We start from the raw sequence: 19,030 nt of genomic DNA on the forward strand, positions 1-19,030 counted from the left end.
CATTTCTCTATGCTATTCATAAGATATGGCTCCAATGTGTGTGTGTGTGTGTGTGTGTGTGTGTGTGTGTGTGTGTGTCATTGTTTAGTTATATCTTACTTGACCGTAAGGCTGAGTTTCCCTGGAAGGCCACTGGTTTATACCAGTTACCCTGGGGCCCATCCACTCAGCATCTTTTGCTTTGAAAGTGTCCTAAGAACAATAAAATCAGATGACTTCCGACTTTTAGAAAGAATCCGGAAAGCCAGAGAGATGGCCCAGTGATTAAGCTCACATACTCTTCTTGCAGAGGATTGGGTTCAAGTCCCAGCCTCTACATGGTAGCTAATAACTAGGAGTAACTGCACTAGGGAATCCAGTAACCTCGTCCACCTTCAGTGAGCTCCTGTAGGCATGTGACGCACATAAACTCGGGTAGGTGCACACACATGCACATAAAAATAATAAATAAAATCTTTTTAAAAGAGAATTTAGAACTACATAATCAAGAGGACAGCTTAGGAAAACGGGGTGTGGTCCTGTATCTAATGATCCTCAGCCTGTGAGCTTGGGCCAGTTGCTCCCCTGGGTAAGTCGTGGCTTCCTCCTCTGTGAACAGAATAATGACCTCCCCTGCTGGAGTGCCCTCCTGGAGCTGTGTCTGTAAGAGATTACAAGTATGTCGTGAATGCTCATGAAGGTTAGGGAGGGCAGGACAAGCTAGGGCTGTGGGTTGGTTTGTTGTTGTTGCTGTTTGTCTGTTTTTACTTAAAACAACATTGTTTTAACCCAGCGTGGTAGTGAATGCCTTTAATCCAAGGACTAAGGAGACAGAGACAGGAAGATCTCTTCGAGTTCGAGACCAACCTGGTCTCCCTAGCAAGATCCAGGGCAGCCAAAGTTATGTAAGAGACCCACTTGTTTGACTTGAATCGACTGTGGTGTGGCATAAACTAGCTCTGGAATAGAGATATGTGAATTTCTAGACTTTTTCCGGCACAAAGGAGGGTCCCGTAGCCTGTGTATCCACAGGAGTGAACAGCAAAGCTGCCTAAGTGGTATGCACATGGATTCTTAAGTCCCCCAAAATAAAGGGCATGGCCAGGGAGAAGAAAAGCAGAAAGAAACCAGTGTTTTGCTTTGAAGTGCACTAACTAAACATTCCCCCATAAATTGAGGGAGGAAGCTGGGGTACATATAGCTCAGGGTAGCTCAATGTAGCGTACTCGGCTAGCACGTGTCAAGCAGAGCACGTGTCACGCAGAGCACATCCCATTGCTGACACCACAAACTAGATTTCACGATTGTTTTGTTTTGTTTTGCTTTGATTTGCTTTGATTTGCTTTGCTTTGGTGGGGGGACAGGATCTCACAACTGTAATCCACACTTGTCTTGAATTACAGTCTTCCTGCCTCAGCCGCCCAAGTACGAGAGAGAATGGCAGACATGTACTACCAGGCTTAACTTCAGCTGACCCTTCTGGATGAATACAACTCCTCTGAAAGCTTAGGGAAGCTGGGTTGTAGGGGGTACGGATGAGAGCAGTGCCCAGACAGGCGCAATTTACATAGCAGCGTGGGATGGTTTTCCAAGGCAAGATTATACATTTTTTTAAAATTATAATTTTTATCATAAAAGAAAATGCCTGTCAGTGCGAATCTTGATATCTATCTATCTATCTATCTATCTATCTATCTATCTATCTATCTATCTATCTATCTATCTATCTCAAGGATACTCAGGTTCGAGGTTGGGCAGGTGAGACAGCGAACAGGTAAAGATGCCGCGCCCGACAGCCTCAGTTCAATCCTGGGGGTGGGAATCCTGTGTGGGAGATGATGAGAACCAACTCCAGCAAGGTGTCTTCAGACACACACACACACACACACACACACACACACACACACACACACAAAACCAAATAAATAAACATTTTAAAACTTAGAGGTTACCAAGAAGATTAAAAAAAATTTTTTTAAAGAAAAATTTCACTGTTGAAAGCTGCCAAAGTTTCAGAAGAATCTTATTTAAAAAAGTATTTTGGTGTAAAACTTTTTAGCTTTTCCTGTGGGTATCTGTGTTATACATAAATGTCTATATGCAGATATATATATATGTATATATACATACATATGTATATATAGAGAGAAAGAGAGAGTCTAACTCTATATCCCTGAATATGCATATATTTTATATTATCAAAAGTAGAAACGGAATGCTTCTACAGACTTTGGTTTGGGTCCTGCCCTTTTTTTTTTCTTCATTTAGAATTATCGTGAGGGGCTGATGTGTAAACTCCATGGTAGACCTGCCTAGCACGTATAAGGCCCAAGGTTCTATCATCAACAGTAAAAAATAAAATTATTGCAAACAAATTTCAGAAAATAGAGGTGAACCGCATCGAGTTTATAACTTGCCTGCATTCCATTGGATGGATACGCCAATAATTTGCTTAGCCAGCACCTATTTTTTTCCTTTAGGGACACCGTATTTATCTCGTTTTGTTAGATAAAAATAATAATACATGAATACATCAGTTTACCTACCACACGTACACACTTGTTGAATTTTTAAAACCGCAACCCCAAATCCCACATCCCAGTTTATCCTTTTGCATTTGGGGGAGGAGTCCACGGTGGCTGAAGGGCAGACCAGGAGGAGCCAACAATAGCATAGCCAAGGGTAACTAGGGTGGGGACCTCAGATACAGCATCGCTGCACTTGAGTCACCTCACACACAGCAGACCAGCCATGTGCATGGCAGGGAGTTTTCTAGTCGGAGATTCAATAGCCCTCCAGCATCGTGACTCCTACCACTGAGTAACGCGGTGGAAACCTAGCCTACAGCCTGTGCAGTATGGAACTGAACCAAATCCCAGGACCACAGAGTCATCAGACATCCTCAGGCTCCTTGAGAGAGATTTGCTTGCCACATAGTAGCAGGCTGATTGGACTAACTTCCAGTCTGGGGACAAGAGGGTTCTAAGCAGGAGGATGTAGAGGCAAAAAGAAGAAGGGAGGAAGGTGGGGAAGCTAGCTGTGTGCAGGGGGGATAACTCGGAGTGCATCTTCTGTGTCCTCAGACTTTACTGCCCATTGAGTAAGCCCTGACCAAGATTTTACACAATGAGAGAGAGGCTAGCGTTACGGTTTGGGATCTAAAAGCACAGGTTGCTTTCGCAGTAACACATGAAGTAAAATAAGTAAATCCAAAATGTAAAACATAGTAAGAAAAGTGAGATGGGAAGAGAACAGTGAGAGAGAGAGAAAGAGAGAGAAAGAGAGAGAGAGAGAGAGAGAGAGAGAGAGAGAGAGAGAGAGAGGAGAAATGCTGGGAAGAGAGACAAGAAAAGCTATTCAAGACCTTTCCAGATACTGAAAGCCAGGGTTACTCTTTTGTATACAAATGTACACAGGAGGCCGCAACTCAAGCTTTCTCTTGTAAAGTAGTCGAGTGTCAACAGTTTGAAAATGCCAGTTGGAGGGCCCAAAGACAGTCTGACAGCGAGAAATGCCTCAATCCCAACTTAAAAAGGGTTCAAAGTGCAGTGTCCCTCGGTTTCCTTGAGGATTGATTACTGGATGGCCGCCATCCTGTGACCGAGATCCTCAGGTGCTCCGGGACAAGAGTACAGTAAGGGGCTGGATAGCTCAGACACGGAGTGTTTAGCTGGTGTGTGCATAAGGGTGTGGACTTGATCCCCTGCATCTGAAAAAGAATAGAAAACGGTATTTTTGCATATAATTCACATACCTCCTCTCATGTGGCCTAGAACAACTGTAATTAGATACAAGGCAATACGATGTTAGTACTGGCAACAGTTGTGCTAATAAGCAGGGCATGACATTGTATGCCTGTGTTTGACCCTATTTGACCCAAAAAATTTTGGGGGGAAATATAAATTTCTTTTTTTAATTTTTTTATTACTTATTCACTTTCTATTCCACTTACTTCCCCCTCCTAGTCATCCCCTTCCCCCGCCCCATCCCCTTCTCCTTTGAGCTGCCCCCCCCCGCGCCCCCTCCCCGTATATCCCCCAACTTGATACATCAAGTCTCTGTGAGGCTAGACACTTCCTCTCCCACCAAGGCCAGACAAGGCAGCTCAAACAGAAGAACTATCCCACTTACAGGTAACAGCTGTTGGGATGGCTCCTACTATTCCAGTTGTTCGGTACCCACTGGGAGACCAAGCTGCACATCTGCTAGATTTGTGTGGGGAGGCCTAGGTTCAGCCTGTGGGTATGTCGGTTGGTGGTTCAGACTCTGAGAGCCCCAAGAGTCCAGGTTAATTAACTCTGCTGGTCTTCCTGTAGAGTTCCTAGGCCCTTCAGGGCTTACAATCCATCCCCCTGTTCTTCCAGAAGAATCCCCAAACACCATCCACCCTTTGGCTGTGGGTGTCTGCATCTGTCCGAGTTAGCTGCTGGCTGGATCCTCTTAGAGGGCAGCGGTGCTAGACTTCTCCCTGCAAGTATAACAGAGTATCATTAACACTGAGGATGCAGAGGCTCTGAGTTTGGGGCCTGGACTACAAAGCAAGTTGTAGGACAGCCAGGGCTACCAGAGAAATCCTGTCTCAACAAAACCAAAAATAAACAAATAGTTAAACTAGACAGACAGACAGACGGACGGACGGACGGACGGACAGACAGACAGACAAACAGAGTAAATACAAAAATACCCAATATGGCTGGCACTGGTCTAACATGTTAAAGGTTCCTAGATCCTCAGAACCACAAAAGAAAGGAAGGAAGGAAGATATCAACCAAATCTGATACATCTGTAATGTATTCACTTTGCAGATTTGTGTATTGATTCACATTTACATTTTATTTAAAATGTATTTAAAAACACACACCTGGGCTTCTGAGCTGTACCTGGGCATTGGCCTGTCAGGCCAGGTGAGATAGTGAACTGGCCTGCAAAGACCTTCAGCCCAGTCGTCTAGATGGCAGTCACCCCACACTTAAAGATCTTCACTATAGCCATTTTCCGGAGTTTGGTGCAGCCCTGACTAAGTCTAGCTCAAGTTGCTATTTTCCTCAAACATCTAAGGACTGGGGGCTTGTGTGTGTAAAACTAACCTATGATGTTGGTTGCGGTCACTTAGGACAGGAGCTAAAAAGCTGGTCCCAAGTGTCTGGCGGGCTTAGTCTTGTGAATCCAGGAGATGGAGTATAGAGTTTTGAGTCAAGTGCAGACACTAACTGGGAAGTCTACAGGGCTTCCCCAGGGACTTGGACCTGAGGGTTCAAGCTGATCATGAAGTCAGTAGAGGCCACAGTCATGAACATGAACGTCATAGGTAGGGAGCAAACAAAGTCCTGGGTGACTGTACCACAGGTATAGCCATGTCATCGCCGTGTCAATAACCCATATGCCTCAGATCCACAGATGTCACAAAGCCCCTCTAGTTTGTGTGAAAATGTTGGCAATGCATGAAAAAAAATTTCATGGTGCCTTTCTCCTCTGATTATGACCTGAGGTCCACTGGCATTAGCTAAGCCTGACTCCCTGTTCACCTGTATACAATAACCCTGCTTCCTTGTTTATCTCTATGCAACAACAGCACCTCCCTTCCTCCTATAGATAGGATTTATAGATTATAAAATTTTATAGATTATAAAATAATCTTTCCGGGTGCTGTGACTTCTCCAGCAGAGAGCCCAGTCTACCCTATCCCAGTTTTATCTTGTGTTTCTAGGTGCCTGTCTGTCCTTTCTTCATTCCCTTGTCCTCTTCAGGACAGTCCCTGGAGCCATCTTGGACATAACAATCTTTTCTGTCTACTTACCATGAAGACCTGTTTTCCTCACACCAGGTGTTTAAGAGACTGAACCAGTCCTTAACCAGCTGCTTCCTCTGCCCATTCCTCTACCCTCTCCCCCTTCACTCAGTGTAAACTCAGAGCCTGGGCATGGGAGCTCTGTCATTTCCCTCAGTGTACCCGTGGTCCAGGGTTTGACAGGCTGAACTCACTGACACTTCCTGAAGCAAAGTGTGCAACACATTTCTGCCCATGGTCAACATCTTTCCCCTAGGTGGTTTCTACTAACTTCTTGTTACCAGCCCTTCCTCAGATTTCCAATTCTCTCTCCTTCCTCTCTCTCTCCCTCCCTCTCCCTCTCCCTCTCTCCCTCTCTCTCTCTCTCTCTCTCTCTCTCTCTCTCTCTCTCTCTCTCTCTCTCTGTCTGTTTGTCTAAATATCTATCTATCTGGGACAGGGCATCTTTATGTAGCTCTGGCTGTCTTAGAACTTACCATGTAGATGAGGCTCAGAGTTTCACCTGTCTGCCTCTTGAGTGCTAAGATTGTCCTGTTCTATTTATTTATTTCATTGTTCATTCATTATTTTATGTGTGTGAGGGTGCACACATGACAGTGTGTGTGTGTGTGTGTGTGTGTGTGTGTGTGTGTGTGTGTGTGTGTGTGTGAAGGTCAGAGATAACTTTCAGGGGTCATTCTCCCCTGACAACCTGTGACTTCTAGGGATGGAACCCAGGCATCAACCTTGGTGGCATCTCTCTGGCCCAGTTCTAATGTTAATTAAGTTACTGTGTCCTCCCTAAAGCTGACAGTGCCTGTCAAAACATGTGCCCTACTTTAGAGTTTTATGACTCTATGCTCAGGAGGAGTTGCGTCTTACCTGGACGTGCACACTTTGTATCTTATAAGCAAACACACATTTTCCTGCCGAGATTTATGCTTTGCTCAGTGCTCATGTTCTTTCAGGCAGCACGGAGGATACAAGTGTCCTGCCGTCCTCCAAACACCCTCAAATGACCCCCTTCAAAACTAGTGTTTACAAGAGACATCGCATAACCATCCCACACAACCACGGAGTCTTTCCAGCCAGCGGGACAGGCAAATTCTCTCGCTCTGCATGCTGCTTTGATGACACTCAACATGAAGTCCGAATTGACACCCAGTTCTCCTGGCTTTTACTTCCATAATTTTTGTGTTGTGTTTCAAGATAAAGAGTCATGATAAGTGGCAAAACATTCTAGAATTTTCTAATCTTCATCCCCCCCCCCCAAGATGGTGTTTCTCTGTGTAGTCTTGCTGCTCAGGAATTCATTCTGTAGATCAGAGTAGCCTAGAACTGAGATCTCCTGCCTCTGTCTTCTGAGTGCGGATTTTCCCTTCTTAACCAGCTCCCTCTTGAATTCTATATTCAGTGCGCCCAGTGCTGGCCCCGAGTCTTCAGTTCCTGCCAAATCTTCATTTCCCCCCTATTTCACCACAAAAACATAACTTTCACCTCAAAGTGGGAAAGCGATCATTTTTTTCTGGAGCTAAGTATGAGTGACCGTGGCCTGGGAAGACACATTCAGGTTTTCTCCAATACTACATTCCAAAGCAGTAATGGAACAAACAAACTCGTAAGTGCAGGCGCTTTGCTGGTGCCCTGGTGGAATCATGAGGTAGACAGGCACAACAAACTGGGAAATCTCAGCTGGAGGCCCCATATGGTATCTGAGGACTTTCTGAGCCTTTCATTTTGTGGAAAGGAGGGAATATGTTTGTGCATTCCGAAAGAGTTACCTAATGGTCACAACGACGTTAGGTCACATGCAGAGGAGGGGAATAAATGGCTAGGAATGGGGTTAAAGATATCCTCAGAGAACTTGGCTCTGCAGTACTCCATCCTCTCCTCAATCAGATAATCAGTTTTATAAAAACTTCTGCACAGTTCAGTACTTTGCAGGGACTTCCATGCCTACAAACGAAACCTGGTGGTTATCTACAATGCTACCACATCCCCTCAGAGAGACAACCAAGCCCTGTAGTAAACCTGCTTTAGGTACCCTAGAACAGTTACGTCTTCTCTGCTTAGGCAATGAGTGTGTTCATTTGGCATGGAGAAGGAGCCATTATGATGGGCACCCTTGTGTGATTAAATACTTCCAGTGGGTCTCTATTGAAGAAAAAAAGAAAAAAACAAACCAAAACCAAAACAAACCCAGAGCTCCTTTACTGGTAAAATGGACACGTGGGTTTACTAATGTGCAGTTTGGCAGGGCTACTCCTCTCTGTATTCTTAGACTAGGTTTGGGTGAGGAGCCAGGGGTAACTGGTGAATGAACTGATCGGATCAGAGAAATATAGGATGCAAACTGAGTGCAGAGGGGTCTTCCACCCAAGCAATCGTTCTGTAGTATGCTGTGTGAAGCTCGCCCTAACAGAGAAAAAGCCATCTGTGTGGTACCCGAGGCCTGCAATCTGCCGCAGAAAGCCACAGTGACAGGGAACACTAAGAATTAAGGGAAGTCTCACACATTTATAATCAACCTTTTTAGCTCTGTGTCCCGTTTTCAAAGAACATGAGAGAGGCTGGGCTGGAGACGGAAGACCTGGTGCAAATCAAATCACGGAGCCTTTCCAAATCTCTGCCATCGAAAATGGGGATAACAAAGTTCAGGGTGCTGGAATCCTTTCCTGCATGCATGACCCTGGGAAAGTCTAGTCCTGTGTTTTCCTTTCAGAAAATGGGGTGAGAATAGCACCTCTTGCCACCGACCTCACAAGACGTTTCTAACAACCAAGTCCCATGATATGCTTGATTTACAGATACATATATCAAATCAGGTAGTGACAGAGACTGATAGATGATAGAGAGAGGAGAGATAGATAGATAGATAGATAGATAGATAGATAGATGATAGATACATAGATGGTAGATGATAGATAGATGATAGATAGATAGATAGATAGATAGATAGATAGATAGATGATAGATACATAGATGGTAGATGATAGATACATAGGTAGATGATAGATAGATAGATAGATAGATACATAGATAGATACATAGATACATAGGTAGATGATAGATGATAGATAGATGATTGATAGATAGATTGATAAATGATAGATAGATGATCGGTATATGATAGATAGATAGATAGATACATAGGTAGATGATAGATAGATGATAGATAGATAGATGATAGATACATAGGTAGATGATAGATGATAGATACATAGGTAGATGATAGATAGATAGATGATAGATAGATAGATAGATACATAGGTAGATGATAGATAGATGATTGATAGATAGATAGATTGATAAATGATAGATAGATAGATAGATAGGTGATAGGTATATGATAGATAGATACATAGATACATAGGTAGATGATAGATAGATAGATGATAGATACATAGGTAGATGATAGATGATAGATAGATGATAGATACATAGGTAGATGATAGATAGATAGATAGATAGATAGATAGATAGATAGATAGATAGATAGGGAGATAGGGAGATAGATGGATAGATAATACAGAAGGTTAAAGTCCTCCTTAGGTTAAAATAGCTACATCCATGCCCCAGTTATCATGAAACTTAGTTTTCCTAAATCCTTTAAGATCTCAAAAATTTAATCTGATTAATTGTCTTGATCCTAAAGGTAGTGTTTGGGAAGTAAACAGAAAGGATAGTTCAGCAATGGAATTGCTTAACTAATTTTGCAAGGTGAAAAGATCACTCCATATCGCTGCCCAACAGTGTAGACTCCAGCCTGGATTAGACAAAGAGCTGCACCCCAGCATCCCTCATCCCAAAGGGAGGCCTGAAGTAGTCTCCAGAGGCCTGGCTCCAGCCTGGACCGTGCTTCCAGTGTGCGGTCTCCGTCTCCATGTGCGCAGCGGGCAACTTGAAAGCCCTTTTCTTGCATTTTGCAAAGCCTCATTCAATATGTCCCATTTTCCTCCTGTGGGATTTACTAACTCCCAGACAGCTAGAAACAGGAAGTGCAAATTGTCTGAACCAATCATACGGAGGAGGAGATGCTTGAGGAAGCACCTGGTTGGGTTCCTTCTGCCGATAACCACAATGTGTCACGTGACACCCACCCCCAATAAAGTAGCTTAACGCCTGAACTTTATCTGCCCACATCTACATTTTCAAGGTGCTAATCTTCAGCTTTTGCTATTTAAGTTCTTTTTAATTCTTAATCGCTCCGTGGTTGCTTCAGGGCTCACTGAAACAGTTAACCAAACACTCACACGAGGCAGCCGTTTCGCTTTCTGCGCTTGTTGTTTTTGGCACTGGGTCAGTTCTATGAACTTCTGGTGTCCAACTGGTAGGACCTGAAACTCTGTGTTTAACAAGTGCCTGTAGTCAAAACAGTTGGCGTGTGGAAGCGAAGGGAGCTGGTACTCACTGCAGCCGATCAGCCGTCGGGTCGTGCACTGTGCAGAATACGGAATCAGGTTGCTCTGTTTTGCGGCTGGGCTTTTGTTGTTTCCTTGTTTCGGAGTTCTCTCTCTCTCTCTCTCTCTCTCTCTCTCTCTCTCTCTCTCTCTCTCTCTCTCATTTTTGTGATGGCATCTGTACTAAAGTGGATCACTTCAGGTTTCAAAAGTACAACATGTTTACATTCGTCATAGCATCAGATTAAGTTGGCAGCCCGAGTCGTTCTGTAAGTGGGTTTAGTTTACATTTCTTCCTCTAGCAGGCTGTTTTGCATAATTTTGCTGATCCTGGGTTATTTATAGCCTTTTTTTTTTTAAAGAAACGGGGATGTAGGAGAGTTTCTGTTCCAACTGTAGAGAGCGAAATCCTTTTCTGCGCTGACAGAAGTAGTGCTGGATGTATGTGCAGCAAAGGCCATTATCGCTCTTGAAAATTAATTTCCCTGAAAGGTCACTTGATAGTACTCCCCAGCCGCCCCGATGGCAGGTCCCCCGGCGTTCGTCGTAGGTTGAGTTGTTTTCTCTGGGTTGTCACAAACGGTGGCAGTGGCAGAGGCTTAAAATGAAAGTGAGGACGCCCAGAAAGGGTTGGGTATTGTTTCAGACCTCTAAAAAGGAGTTTGCTGTGCTTGTTTTGTCAAACTCACGGGAGCGGTGTCATCTGGTGACCTGCAGCCTGTCCAGGAGCCAGTTGGCAAGTTTCAGGGTCATGGGGGATGGGCTGGCGGAAGGATGGCAGAAGGGAAGTTCCTGGGTTGGAGAGTTTGTCCCCACTGAAATGACTGTAATCCTGAGATGTTGACAGCACTGTAAAGAATGGATACCAGCCAGCCACTGCCCAATGACACGCTCCCTCACACGTGATCTGTGTAGATTATCCTGCCTTGAGGACTCCCAGGCAGGTTTGAATGAGAGCAGAAACCGGGCACGTAGGAAAATGCTGTGCCAGAATTAGCACTCTATAAAAAGGGTTTTCCATAATATTTACTAGAACCTTTGCCTAAAAAATTGCTCTGCCTTGCCCACTGAATCGCTGCAAAATTAAATCAGCTCTTGACGGTTTACCTAGAGCACCTCCCATCGCACAGGCTGCTACTCCCGGGATTTGCATGGGTAAGTAGAACGCTCATCAGCATGAGTGTGGAGTCCCAGCCTAATGGTCCAGGAGAACCCTGGAAATGAGACTCTTCACTGTGCAGCCGGCTAAATATTTTAAACTAAACAAATCAAAAGGGAGGAAGAAAGCAGCAAACAGAGCTCATTCAGGCCGGCTTGTGGAAGGACTTCAGAGAAGCTAGGGTGCTTTCATCACACAAGGGGGTCCAAATTCCACTTTCCCCCCAACTCTTCCCTGAGAAAGGACAGTCGAAATGGAAATTTCCAGAGTAGTAGGCACCGTCGTTGAGCCGAAGCTGGACGTTGTTGTAGCCATTTTAGGGCTATAGTTTCTTTTCCACATTTCACACATCCATATAAAAGTATCAATTTTTTTGGTCTCCTCTAACCTTGCAGAATGTAAGGACAAGGCTGGCCTCCTGCTTCAGATCTTTTACCTTCTGACCCAAGCTTTAATGCAGGAGCCGAGGAGTGGAATGTCAGGCCCAGAGTTAGCCATCAAACCTTCACCTGCTTGTTGCTCCATCCACGCTTGGCAAACTGGCTTTAGTGTGTGGTGAAGAAACTTTGTCCTGGCAGGTGTTGTGATGCATTCTTTTTAACTACAACATCTGGGGAAGGAGGTAGGGATCGGAAGTCAGCAGATCCATATGAGTTCAAGGCCAGCCGCATCTGCGAAGCAAGTTTCAGGCAAGCAGGGGCTCCAGATTAAGACCTTGTCTCAACAAACAAATAAAAATAGAAAGATGAAGGAAATTCTGTTCTAATTAGATCCATTCTACCCCCAATTCAGCTTATAGGAGGGAGCCCTATCCTTCCCCTCTCTGTCAGGTTGGTAGGGGTGCATGAGGCCCGTCTTTTGTAGGCTTGTGGTTTGAAGTGTGTGTTGGGTCTGTGCGTAGTAGCCATCTATAATAATGGAGTCTCCGAGCTCACTATGCCAATAGTCTTTTGGCCAATGTGAATAAAGAGAGACGTGGAGGGGGCATTACAGGCCTTTGTGTTGGAATGGAGACGTGGCAGCAATGCTGAAATGTCCCCAAGTTGTTCTTTTTCAGAGTTTGGCCTTTTGTATGGCCAGACCCTTGCACCTGCCACATGGGGACATGTCAAGGTGCCTCTCAGCTCGTGTCTTGTAGACTCTTGGAGCCCCTGCAGACATCAACCTGCTTATATATTCCTTTCTCACTTCGGTTCTTCCTCCTATAGGTAGCACAGAGACATATCCACTGTTTGCTGCAGCTGTGTCTGGTTCCAGAGTGGCAGTGAACCACTGAGTCTACCTCTCTTGCCTTGAGAGTGGCTCTGCCCAAACCAGGGACTGGCAGGATCCAGGAGTTCCACAGAACATGGGGGCAGATGGAATCTAGAGACTGTCAGTCCCCAGCGGTGGTAACATTGGGCCAGATGCTTAATGTGGGTTCATCAAACTAGTGAGAGTGTCGGTGCCTATCTTACTGGGTCATGAATCCACTTGCTCCACAGACTTGTCTTTCTCTGGAACCACATCAATGATACTCGGGTTAATCAGAACCTGTCCATGTACGAGGTAAACCAGGAAAGGAAGTTGATTAAAGGAGTTGGCTCCTTGCAGTCTGTGGCTAGGAGCCATTTGCTCTGTGTCATCCATGCCCTCAGCACAGGATGGCAGAGCAGCAGGATCTGCTGGAAAACAACATCTAGTTGTACCCCATTTTGGCCTCACTCTACCTTTGAGTGGACCAGACAGCGCAGTTGGGCTGTGAGGAGTTGCCTACACTCCAGGAAGGTAAATGTGAGCGGCTTCAGAGCCAACCAGTTGCATTGGTTAGGACTAGAGTGTAGTTTAAACACCTGAAACGCACTTCCTAACAGTTCTAGGAACTGGACTCCAGATGGAGGTGCCAACAGGGCTGGTATGCCCCGAGGCCTTACAGATGGCCGTACCAGGCTTGCTGCCTTCTCAAGGTGCAGCCGCTGAGTCTTTGGTGCCCCATCCTTTTAGAATAAGAACTCCAGTCCTATTGGATTAGGACCATTTCTTAATGGCCTCTTTCAAGACCTGGCTCTACATATGGTTACACTCTTAGGGACTAGATAACTAGAGACTTAACATGTGAGTGGTGGGACACTGTTCAACCCATAACCTGGTTCTGTCTCAAGTGTGGCAGCAGCCTCAGCAACACCATGCAGTCGACCTTCCTGACGAAGAGTTAGTCTTCTGTGGGCGTGTTCCCATAGCCATGCCGAGGCATGGGGAACAGGAACAACAACAAAAGCAAAGCAAAACAAACAAACAAACAAACAAAAAAATCCCAGTAACATGTGTTTTTAAAATCATAGGAAAAGCCCATTGTGGCCATGAATGTCTAAGATAACTTCATAATTCTGACTTTAGAGATCCCATCATCCCATTGGTCTTAAGGGAAATTTATACAGAGGGAGCTAGACAAGAACAACTTATAGACCAGTGGGATGCCTAAAATTATCAGGCAGGCTTTCTTGGCCTCTTTCTACCAGCACCTTTCTGGTCAAATTCCCTAATCTGCTCACAGATTCACTGATAGAATCTTCTTAGTGTTTTGTCAACAATTGTGTGTGCGTGTGTGTGTGTGTGTGTGTGTGTGTGTGTGTGTGTGTGTGTGTCTGTGTCTGTGTGTCTGTGTTTATTCTGCCCTTGTGTTCCTTGGACGTTAGGAGACCAGCCTGGGGTAGATGAGAGCAGGCGGTCTTACTTATGCCACCCAATGCCTCCCGTTGTAACCACTACCCTTTTCCCAAGGGCCCGAGGCTGGCTGTACCAGTTCTGTCAGTCTCTGCTCCTCCACTGGAGAGTATCTTTGACATAGATATGCCACTAGGAGCCAGCAGGTGGCTTCTGACAACCCTTTGCAAAATGTGTCCCAGGTCCTTTCATATTGAAGGTCATTCCTTTCCTGAAGGTGTTAGGGACGGGAGGTGGGCACCCTGACCACATCAAAAACCCAGAGCTGCTGTTCTTAGAAAACCCATTCAGAAGCCTGGGGGCTTGTGAGGACCATGGTACACAGGAGGTGAACACAACCTGCCAGACTGTGCTAATTGCATAGGTCTTGGTCTCAACGAAGAAGGTAATGGACAGTGTGCTTCTGAAGGCTGAGGGGCTCCTTGGCAAGTGGGCTGGGAGAGGCCCTGTCCCTTCTCCTTAGGCCAGATTAGGGCCTAGTCTTCCTAAGAAACAACTGTTTCCAGGAAAGGAGCCGGAGGAGGGGAGAGGAGCTGTTTCCTTGCAGCTCTCTGGCTGCCCTGTCCTCATTTCCAGGTCCCTCCTTGATTTGACAAGCAGGTGGCCAAACACTGGGTAGAAATGGTATTTTTGTTGTTATTTCTAAGTTCTTTAGTCACGATCTTAGAATTGTTTGTTTATGTCTGCTTAAGTTTTTTGGTTTTTTGTTTTTGTTTTTAGAAACAGGGTTTCTCTGTGTAGCCCTAGCTGTCCTGGAACTCACTCTGTAAACCAGGCTGGCCTCTATCTCAGAGATCTGCCTGCCTCTGCCTCTGGAATTTAAGGCATGAGTACTGGAATTTAAGGCATGTGCCACCACCCAGCATCAACATTTAAGCCTGTTTTCCTTGTGCCAGATCTCAACACTCCTCCCTCTGGCCCTGGAGAGACAGGTCTGGTCACGTCAGTAGGTAAGAGCACTGGGATTCAGGCCCTAGCGTTGAGTGTCTTGAGTTCCTTCTGTTCACTTCAGCTGCGTAGTATATGTATGCACTGAAGGCCACTTGGCCGCTGGGCGGGGAACTAGGAAAACCTCCTCCTCAGTAAAGTGTGTCTTGTAGTGATAAACACACATTTGATGGCTTGCTATGTGTGATGCCCACTGGATTACCTCTATTCAAAGAAGGGTTCTCATGAGATTCCTGTGTCAGAGTCACCCAGAGGAACCTGACCAGGAAAGTGGGCCAGTGGCATACCTTCCCTGACTGTACCCTGGTACAACCAAACTTGGAGAGACTGCTGCTCACAGGTCATGGTAACTGGGACGTGGCTGAGGCCTGTTTCAGAAAAGTGTCCCTAGGTCAGGCTTCTCAAGTTTGCCGGCGATGAATGGATTCATCGATGGCTTAGGGACCATAAATATCTCAACAGGCTGGAACAGTGGACTGAGTCTTTCAAGGTGACAGTTTTGAAGGGTGCCCATGGGTTGACACAACCTGAGAACAGTGTGATCTAAGACTAAACAGTGGAGTTGTGAGGAAGCCAACCACCTTGACTGCTCTTCTTCCACTGTATTAATAGAGAATAATGTGCGATGAACAGGCAGGGCCTCAGCAGAGTTCACTAGAACACTTCCTTCCTAGCTCCACTCTGTGAGAAATGCTGGGAGCCACAGAGAACCTAGGGTAGGGCAGGAATGGAAATGGAGTTTTGTAAGAAATAAACTTTGAAAGGTGACTGGGAGTGTTTACCCCAGAGGAGGAGGTAAGAGTAGACCAAAGGTTCATGGTGGCCCTGAGGGGAGTGGCACAGATGTGTGGTTATCTCAGAAGATCTGGGAAGGGCAGCTGCCCCTTAGTTGGTCAGTGCTACCCACTTTCACGATGCAATGGTCACTGCCTTGTAGGTTGGAACCTGCAGGTGCCCACATGAAGCCAGGCCCAGTAGGGAGACAGCAGTGTTGGGAGATGAGTCTTCTCACGCGTTTAGATCTGATGTTCCAAGCTGTATACCTGGGTCCCTAGATAGCAGTGAGCACCAACTGGAAATGGCAGCTGTGTCTGGGCTATAAGAGCCACAGAGAGTAGTTTCGTCTTGGGGCCCCATTTGCCAATAGCCATTAGAGCCGGACCACAGTGAGTGTGTCGGTAATGTCGGTGTTCTTTGGATCCAAATCTATTTTATAAAGCAAAATCATTAAAACCAAAGCATCCCCCTGGCAGTCATAAAGTAAGTAACCACCTGTCATTGGTACTTAACAAAAGGGGACCCTGTTGCCGAGCAGAGCGGCAGGAAGGATGCATCTTGTTGCTTAAGACAAAGTAATACTACTTCACGGACCCAAAATGTCAGTGTTAGGGAGCTGCCGTCTCAGAATACCCGTTTGCTGTCTCCTGCTGACCACCTTAATTACCTTCACTTCAAAATGATCCTGTGTAAGCGACTCCAAGCAGGGTATTGAAGGTAACTCTCAGTTACCTTAAGGCAAATTATTCTGTTTGCGGCTTGTCCTGGACTTCATCTTCTGAGGGATTTCACCATTGCTGTTGCCAAGATGAAATTCTCAGGACATAAAATTAACTATTCTAAGCTGAATAGCTCACTGGCATTTAATACAGTCATGTTGTCTGGCCAGCTCTATCTAGTTTCAACACATTGCTTTATTTGACGATAAGACTTCTTACCCACTAGGCAGTTGTTCCTCCTTCCTGCCACCCACAGCACCTGATAGCTACTGCTTAGTGTCTGAGGATCCGCCTCCTCTTGACACTGCATGTAGATGGAAGACACAGTGTATACGACCTGGTGTGCCTGACTCTTTCATTTCCCACAGTGCTCTGAGGTTCATCTGTATTTTGCCATGCATCATCCGTCATTCTTTTCCGTGGTGAAATAGAACCTCATCATATGTCTATACCGCGGAGTTTGTTAAATCCTTCACACATCGAGGGGTGGTTCTGTTCTTTACTTACTTTTTTTTTTTAATGTTTAGCCTTATTTATTTTATCTCACATGTATGTTTTGTCTGTCTGTATGTCAAGGCGCCATGTGTGTGCCTGCTGCCAGCAGAGGCCACCAGAGGGCATTGGATCCCCTGGAATTGAAGTTACAGATGTCTGTGAGCCACTGTGAGGGTGCTGGAAATTGAGCCCAGGTCCTCTGCAAGAACAAGTACTCTTAACTAATGAGCCAAAGGATTTGGTCTTGAGTCACCTCATCAAAGGATGGTTCTTGAGGCCTAGTCCTGGCTGTCCTGATACTTACTCTGTAGAAGGCTAGCCTTGAACTCATAGAGATCAACTTTCACCTTCCTCTTGAGTGCCGGGATCAAAGGTGTGTGCCACCAAACCTAGTCCCTGTTTATATGTATGTGTATGTGTATATGCATATGCACATAAATACATACACATATACCTAGGAGCAGAATGTTTGTGTCATATGCTAATTCTATTTAATGTTTTAAAGAAAAAATTAATTGCTATGAAATACACTTACTATAAACCTTACCATCTTAACTAGTTTTCTGTTTGTTTTGAGTCAGGGTTTTACTCTGTAGTTCTAGCTGATCTGAAACTCACAGTGTAGAACACATTTGCCTTGACATTGTACTCAGAGATCTGCTTGCTTCTGCCTCCCAAGTGTTGGGATTAAAGGCTCCTGGCTCACCTTAACTATCAATGTACAGCTCAAAGGCATTTGATACTATCATATTATTTTACCATCAGTGCCACCGCCATATCCAAAACTCCTGGCTTGGCAAAACAGATGCTGTAGCCATTTATAAAACAAAACAAAACAAACAAACAAAAAACCAGTTCCCTTCTTCCCCAGCTCCTGGCAATTATCATTCTCCCTATATGTTTGAATTTGTCTACACAGCTACTTCATATCAATGGAATCCTACAGTATATGGCTTTTTGGGGCTGGTCAATTTCACTTAGTTTGCTGTCTTCAAGACTCATCTATAGGATAAAGTAGTTAGACTTTCCTTCCTTGTTAAGGCAGACTACCACAGTGGAATGATTAGAGGTTTGTTTTGTTTTGTTTTCATAGTGCATTTATTTATTTATTGTGTGTGTATGTGTGTGTGTGCGTGTGTGCGTGTGTTGTGTGTGTGTGTATGTGTGTATGTGTTGCTTGTGTGGAGATCGGAAGACTACTTGTAGAAACTGCTTCTCCTATTTCACCATGTGGGTCCTGCAGATGGGATTCAGGTGATCCGGCTTGATAGCAAGTGCCATTATCAGATGAGACATCTTAACCAGACATCTTAACCCATGCTTAGTGTTGTGGACCTGACAAAATCTAGCATCACCTGGGAAGAGAGTTTCAACGAGACATGGTCTAGATAAGATTGTTCTGTGATCACTTCTGTTAAGGTGGTTTGTTGAGGTGGGAATCCTCGCCCACTGTGATTAATACCGTGCACCTGAACTGTGTGAACGCAGAGAAAGCCCTCTGAGCCGTGAGCATGCGTACCTTCACTGCTCCCTGTTCCTGCTTATGGGTGTGATATGACTGGCTTCTTGAAGCTCCTACTGCTATGGCTTACCTGCTGTGATGGAGCGTAACCTTGAACTGTCAGCTAGAACAACCCTTTCCTCCCGTCGGTTGCTTTTGCCTGGATATTTTATTACAGCATCAAAAAACTTTCTTATTCTCATGCCCTTGTGTGTACCCGTGCACGCGTGCACGCACATGCGCATGCACACGCGCATGCACATACCGTGCACATAGAGGCACGCATGCGCCACATTTTGTATTCAGCTGTGAATACTCTTCTGTCTATCGGCTCTTCAGAACGATGCTACTTTACGACACCCATATAGGTATATATAGCCATAAATGGAACTGCTGAATCATATTGTAATTCTATTTTAATATTTTGAGGAACTCTATACTGGTTTTCATCGCAGCTGTGCCCTCTTACATTCCAAACAGCAGTACAGTACACAGGCAGTGTCTCCGTTTTCTCCTCATCCTCCCCAGCTCCTGTTAGGCTCCTCTCTTTTAATAGCCACTCTAGTGTGCTGAAGTGCTGCC

General features: G+C 45.2%; 1 protein-coding gene and 1 long non-coding RNA gene across 24 annotated transcripts in view; one reads left to right on the top strand and one right to left on the bottom strand.

The window, feature by feature from the left end:
* Atxn7l1 (ataxin 7-like 1) overlaps window positions 1–19,030 on the top strand; it is a 222,443-nt gene that overhangs the window by 140,246 nt on the left and 63,167 nt on the right. For 3 of the 22 annotated variants that reach the window (XM_063262091.1, XM_006240014.5, XM_063262085.1), the window contains exon 1: window positions 10,072–10,206. The exons of 18 other annotated variants lie outside the window; for them this stretch is intronic. The gene's annotated coding sequence lies outside the window, so the exon portion shown is untranslated. Of the gene's footprint in view, window positions 1–10,071; window positions 10,207–19,030 lie in introns of those variants that run through there. One more of the 22 variants, XM_063262089.1, reaches the window with a different exon arrangement.
* LOC102549100 (uncharacterized) lies at window positions 3,407–18,972 on the bottom strand. Of its 2 annotated transcripts, none has more exons than XR_005505883.2 (3): window positions 10,158–18,972; window positions 4,111–4,447; window positions 3,407–3,688 (listed from the first exon to the last, which is right to left on the bottom strand). It is a non-coding gene; the product is annotated as an uncharacterized LOC102549100 (long non-coding RNA). The 2 variants fall into 2 exon arrangements; XR_592992.4 differs by lacking the exon at window positions 10,158–18,972 and adding an exon at window positions 10,000–10,137.

This window comes from Rattus norvegicus, chromosome 6 (genome assembly GCF_036323735.1).
Source record: "Rattus norvegicus strain BN/NHsdMcwi chromosome 6, GRCr8, whole genome shotgun sequence".
NCBI classification, from domain to species: domain Eukaryota; kingdom Metazoa; phylum Chordata; class Mammalia; order Rodentia; family Muridae; genus Rattus; species Rattus norvegicus.